Source organism: Tursiops truncatus, chromosome 14 (assembly GCF_011762595.2).
Source record: "Tursiops truncatus isolate mTurTru1 chromosome 14, mTurTru1.mat.Y, whole genome shotgun sequence".
Classification (NCBI taxonomy): Eukaryota; Metazoa; Chordata; class Mammalia; order Artiodactyla; family Delphinidae; genus Tursiops; species Tursiops truncatus.
The window spans coordinates 39,948,061-39,955,346 of NC_047047.1; positions in this window are offsets into that span (position 1 = coordinate 39,948,061).

The following is a 7,286-nucleotide window of genomic DNA, read 5'->3' on the forward strand; positions in this document are numbered from 1 at the left end:
GAAATCTTGTTGTATTTTTTTTTGCTAAATAAGATCCGAGGGACAGGTGTCGAATTTTTCTTCCCTCCTAATACTTCCGTGGAATGACCAATGAAAAATAATAACATCATCCTTCAAAACAATCCCTGTCAGGATTATATCAACCCTTCAGGGCAATTTTGATAACCTCTTTGGAGGAATTTGCAAGATACAACTTCCTTTTGCGTGCTTAAATATATTACTGTGTAGGAGCCAAGGAACTCCATTATGGATGGATTCTAATATTTGGATGGATAATAGGCAGCTGAAGGAAATTCAAATAGCAAAAAGCTTCAGTGAAGACTGTTTTCTCTCCCGGTTTCCCTGACAGCATCTCAGTGAGGGTGATGTTATTATTCCTCACAGCCCCCCTCCCACCACCACACACACACACACACACACACACACACACACACACACACACACACACACACACACACACACACACACACACACACACACACACACACACACACACACATATCTCCTTTTTAGGAATCTACACGGAACTCAACTTGCAGTGATGTAACACCACTGCTGATACCACGGGTATGTGAAAATAGCATGCAATATTACTTTCTTCCTTGCGCTGGATCAAGACGGGAACCCAGCTTCTGTTAGACAGTGACCTCTTCGTGGCCAATGACCCCACACAACACACATTGGAATGTCTTTGGAGGAAAAATAAAGCAATTGTGGGCCCATAGAGAACTAGGTTATTGATCCTGGAAAAAAATTTCCATATTATTTTTTTTTAAACACCCAAAGACAGTCTCAAAAATGACTGCCACGGGGGCAATTTTGAAAGTTGCAAATAAACATTGGGTGAAACCTTTCCTGTTCAAGTGCCTTCCCATTCCCTCCCTGATCATCTTCTCAAAGATTCTTGATGCACTAATTGTCCCATGATGGTAGACGATGCAACATAAAAGGAAAAGGACTGATTGGAAATCAACATCTGACGTATATGTTTTGCAGAAAAAAAATATGAAGACTAAATGTCAAGAGGCATTAAGAACAGAAAACAGAGATATGTGAGTGGGAATTTTACATTTTAATTTAATTTACTTTACGTGACTTTTGTATTGGAGCCCATTGAACTGACAGGAAATGAAGATAGCGCCTATCTGGCCTGAGATATGTGAGGCTTGTAATTGAAATTAATTATATGTTCTTTACTTTTTCCATTTCCCTTTCAAAGTTGGACAGGTGGGAATGCTTTAGCTCTTAAGTTACAGAATCGGGTTCAAGTTCTTAAATCCTTTACAGTCAACCCTCAGGCTTCCAGAGAGCCCCTCCACCTCCCTCAGCCAGCTCTGGCCTGAAACATTCCTTCTCGACCTCACCCTGCTTAAAATCAACTGGCCCCATCCCCAGGTCACCCTGGCTGGCTGCCCATCCACACATTTATGTCTGCCTTTTGAGTGTTTTCAGAAGTCCATTAAATTGTGCCTTGGCAAGCCAGACACCTTCACCTTACCCTGAGACCCAAAGAGAGTGGGTTATCGAATTCCCTCATCAGACAGGCAAAGCCTGCATTCTTGAGCCCTGCAAAGAAGCTATGCAATTGCACAAAGTAAGATGTTAGGACTTGTAAACATGTCATACAATATTATAATACGCCTGTGGGAGCAGGGTTAAGTACAAAGGTTGGGCGGGCCTGAGGATACAAAGTCTGGCCTTTCCATGGAGCTGTCTTAATGCACATTATTTTTTGGAGACGGCACAATATTGCATTAACGTCCATAAAGGGGCTGACGCCCATTCTTAAACCAGCTGGCCCCTCAATGCTCCTTGAGATGGCTGAAGCTTCAATGGCTAGAATGTCAAAGTTTAAGACCCTGACATCCTGAGTAGATCCAAAAGCCAAAATAACTGGGGTAAAGAAACAAAAGTTCTGTCTTGGCCTTGCCTCCAAATCTTCGGGCAACTTGAAATAGACCTAGCTGATGATCCCTTTTTCTACCAAAAATTACCCCCTAAATGTTGCTTTTGTAACAGTTGGATAGTATTTCTGGACAATAATTTCTAACCCTGGCCTATTGCTTAAGGCAGAATTAAGATGAAGTAATGGTTGAGTAATAAGAACCACTTGCATCAACCTTATTTTTTGTCTTAGAAATCAGATAGAAATTGCTGAATTGGAGGAGGTAGATGCAATACTGGGGAAAGGCCAAGATTTTACCACACAGAACTAAATGCCTTTCTTCTCCCCTTCCCCTCCCTCCCTCCCTCCCTCCTTCCCTCCCTCCCTCCCTCCTTCCCTTCCTCCTTCCCTCCCTCCCTTCCTCCCTTCCTTCCTTTGCATTAATCACAGTACCATCTACCTTCTACAAGAACTCTGATGGAATTTAACGCACAACATGGTTCTAGACCGGAAGTACAGCTGCATAGCAGAAAGGGGCAGTTGAGGTGGGGTGAGGTGAGGGTTAATATTTTCTAACACGCAAAACAGGCAGGACTGCTCTGGACAGAGGATAATGCAAACTAGCTTTGCTGGAAATGAGCTGCAAAATACCTTCATTTGCTACTACGCTGAAACCCTGATAAAATCACAACTGTTAAGGTCATACAGTATATCAGGTGGAATCACAGTCTTTAGAACTCCATTATTAATGCAGACAACCTCACAATCAAAGAGGATGAGAGCACCATTTCCAGATGCCAATGACTTGATCCTATCTTATTTGGCTGTTTACATTTAAATAATGTGACTGTATAAATTTAAATAATATGAACCACCAACAGATGGATCCTGGTGAAAGACTGTGCCTTCTCTGAGACCCTGAATGTACACTATACAGTGCTTTACAATGTATTTGAGCAGAGCTCATATGTTTAAAAAAATGGGGTGAGGGGATCAAAAGAGAGAGAGAGAGAGAGAGACTCATTTCTTCTGCCATCACCGAAATAAAAGGACCACAGCTTTAGCCGGTGTCTCACTGTACCAAGGAAATGTGCAGTCCCCTAACCTCCAGTACGATGGACCCACAAGGTACCAGGCAGGCATCAAAGCATATTAAATGATATTAACTGCGTATTTGCTTATGAACAAGATAAAAAGCTGTAGGGCCTCCAGGTTCTCAAGCTGTGAGTGGAACAGCTTTGCAATTTGCCTGCAAAACTGCATTTTGATCTTAATGAATATAAAATGGCTGCCATTAAAAGTAAAACAGATTATTTCGGGTCTTCCAGGGCCCATAGCTCTTTGCCGGCCTTGGAGGGCCACTATGATCTTTCATTAAAATCTCACAGCAGGGCTCCCTCACCAGCAAATCAAGCCTTGCAGTCTAGGAGATTGGCTACATTTAAAAGTAATTTTCAGAAATCTACACAGATTTTCAATTTGGTAATGAAAGCCATAAGAGAATGCAGGCGGCATTTCGTCGAATATTGTTACTGATCCAGCACTCACATTCGTTAGGAATTAAACTGCCCCATAACTACCGCACGGATGGCAGCTTGCCATTTCGGCTGCGTTCTAATCTCTGTTTGTTAATGAGTAGCATGTGCTAATTGTTGTCGTCCTGCCTGCCCAGCACTCCTTCCCTAACACACATATTTTACCTGCTCAGAGGTAGAACTTTTCACTTTGTCATCAACCTAGTTGGAACAGTGCTGGAGTTACTGTTGCTTTGTAAAGAGAGACAGCCGAGCGTCATCAGAAAAAGCAAGAGGGAATCAAATCGGAAATTGGGTGCTTTTATTTTATTTGGACTCATCTGTTCATTTTTTAGTCAAGCCTAAGTTTTCTAAAGCCCTTGAGTAGACACGATGTTCATAGCTTCACATTACTCCCCAGAACAGTCTGGACAAACTAACTCACTGAGGATAACTGTGGTACAATCAATTGTAGTATAAAACGAGGGAGGGGCTTACAGTAAGGAGGGATGGAAGGTGTGAAAAGTCCAAAGGATCTTATCTGCTATCCAAAGCCACACCTAAGACCTGAAATAGAAGTGGGGCTGCCACTGGCTTTCAAAAGAAAGTTTGACCCTTTAACTCCATTCTCTATGTCCTAAAGTCTAGGAGGTGCATTACCCCAAAGAGGATAGTGCTATGGGAAGAATCACTCCACAGCAATTTGGGGAGAGAAGGCAACAAAGAGAGGGAAAGTCTAATAACTTCAGTATCCGGAGGTGTGATGCCGGCAGACATCTGACTAGATACGAACACAGAAAATAATTATGAATGAAAACATGATTGAATAGAAAAATTACATAAATGCATCATAAGACAGAGTGGGCATTCTTGCCTTTGGGTTTCCTTATGCTTTATATAAGAACTGAGCAAAGTTATTTTTCTGAGATTCTAGAAGCAAAAAGGTCAGATTACGCTTCCCTTTTGGAAATGCATTCAATAAATTTTCTTTACTTGGAAATTCTCTTTCCCTGGCACCTTTAGGGCAAAGCACTTTCCTGCACTAAAATGTGATGGACAACAAGAGCTGCTCTCCACTTCCTCACTGACTGGGTATAAATTCTTCCTGCTGGTACAGAAGGAGTCTCCATTTAAAATAGCAGTTCTCCCTGGCAGAGCACTGGTGGCTACTACAGAGCATTCATGCAGAAGATGTGTTTACTTGCAGGGGCCAAAGCAGGAGTCCTGTGGTTCAATGCAAGTGTGTCTTTAGTTCCTCGTATCATACCAGAGTTCTCTTGGAGTGCCTGGGCTGTGCTCCTTTGGTTTCCACAAAGTGTGGTTTTAATTGGGTGGCATGTCTATGATTTTAAGGGAATGACACAGGGGCGCCTAATAAGGTGCCAATGCTAATGTGCATTAGTTTTCTGAAGAGAAAACTCAGGCCAATTCCTTGTCTCTGTGGCCTTAGGAGACCAGTGGGAAATAGGTACAAACAACTTGGTAAGCAGTTTTGAATCTGTTCCACCTGTAGTTGTTATTCTAATTGCAGGAAGCATTCAAGTAATATGTTTGAGTTTTAAACGCCCAAGTGACACTAAGGGAAATTCTGCTGAATCCTCCTGAACTCAGAAGTCTGAGACTTGTTTTATTTCACCTGTTGTCAGTTCTTCTAATATTCTCTGAGAGCTTCCAGCTACATTTTGATAACTGTGTACTGTAAGGTCTCTTTTACCATTATTTTGACTTGTGCTAAACTGTGGGCAGAGTGATGGGACATTACTAATTCTGACTCTCAGGTATTAAAATGTAACAGATATTAATATCCCTCTAATTACCAGAGTGGGGAAAAAAACCCTGCACTTTAGGTCATAGAAGTTAATATAATTAGTCTTCAGATAATCTAGTTAAGTTTTACTAGTTATAATAAAGTGTAATTATTTATTTGTTTTATTCCAGAAATATAATTCTATGGGAACAAGCTTGTCCTTGCTTTGTTGTTTTGACTTTACTAATTCTGCTGGGAAATATATTTATATGATATGATATGATATGATATGATATGATATGATACTATATTATATAAATATATATATATATTAGAGGGAGGATTTTATTTTACAAATTGAATGAAAGATAAAACATTTATGGCCTTTTAAAGGGAGATAATAAAAATTTTCAAATACTTTTATTGCATTATGAACTAGTTTTTTGCCCTATCCCTACTTTGGAAAGTGCATTGATATGCCAGATATGGCATTTTTAGTTTTCTATTACAATTATTTTTTTAAACTAAATGTTAAAGCTAAAACAAAGTTTAGGGGGAGCAGAAATATGTAGTGGTTGTTTGAGAGCACACATCTAAAATTCACACTTCTCTTAAAGTTTCATTCTTTAATATAGAGGTCTAAGACAAGATTTAAGGTCTACGCCAAGATTTAAGGTCTACGCCAAGATTTAAGGTCTACATAAAATTTTGCTCTTAAAAAACTTTTAGAATATTGTAGACTGTTCTGATCAAGTAAAGTTTTTTGTTTCTCCTTCACAATATAATATACTACATTGTAAGACTGCTCTAACAAATGGCTTGAAATACAACGTTCTAGTACATGCACATACTTTTGTGTTTACTTAAATGGACCTCATGGACTCAGTCCCCAAGTGACAAATGTGTTTAGTTCCCAAAGTTAATTGGTAAATTGCTTTAGAATTTGTAACTAATTTCTCTACTAAAACAATACTTAAATAACAGTTTGGTTCCAAAGCCTAAAAAACAAATTTGTCATCATGTAGCTGAGCTTTGCCTTTGTCTGATGGTTCCAAGAAACAGAAAAGTCTGAAATAACTGGATGAGCTTATAAGGGACCAGCGAAAGGAAGATGTGGAGAGGAGCATGGTTTCCCATTTTCCTGTTCAGAGCTTGAGTTCTCCCACCTGTATAGACAAAGGACCCTAGACCCAGGCCCACCCCCAGATACCTATGGCCTCACACTGCCCCAAACTCTGTAGCTCCTGAACCAAGGCTGCGCAAACCCACAAAGTTTTCCTGATTCCAAAATCAACTGCCTCCCATCTAACCTCCCAGCCCTCTAATCACATTCCAAATGCTTTTAACTAGATGTTGGGAGGAATGAGGAGCAAAGACAAGTAAGAGGCAGCGAAGAACCCACATTTCCAGGCGGGCTCTTCCGCTTCAGGTTTGAACAAAGAAGCTCAGTAACTGAGCGCTCACTACAATACGGGTATCCAACCCATGCACAACACTGGTTAACGGCAGCGTTACTAGGCACTCCTGTCCACCCCACCACCACCATGCACAATCCTGTAGTAGAAGCCTAATGTGACCATGAAGAGCAAGTAGGCAGTTTACCAAGGGAGGTGTGACAGGCAGCAGAGAGCGCTGATGCCTGGGCATTAGGGCCACAGAGAATCCTGCTGAATATTTTTACTATGTTTGTTCTCCTGCCTGAGGTTCTCAGTAATATGCATTCTATAAATGCAGAATGGACTTCTGTCTTGAGCAGAAAGTAAAGCACTTGATGAGTGCCATTCTATGCTCCCAGCTTATCAGAGCCAATAAAGGTCCTAGAAGTGACATTTAAATAAAATAGAACCCAACGAGAAAGACAGAAGGAAAAATATTTCTGAGGAGCCAGAGGCAATTAGAATCTGGTGCCAAGAGGGTAAAATGAAGGAATTTGGGGCTGGCAGGATCATGTAATACATATGGAGTTACTTCCATGGACGATGAATGCAGACTTCCTGTAAAGGCGGTAACAACCTCCCTCCCATTCCACACAAAATAAGGAGAATTCTCAGGACAGTCACATTGGAAGAGTTTTATCAGCTTCTCCAAGAGGCAGAGGTGAAGGGAAGGAGTGGTTGGCTCTCTACTGAGTGGTCCATGG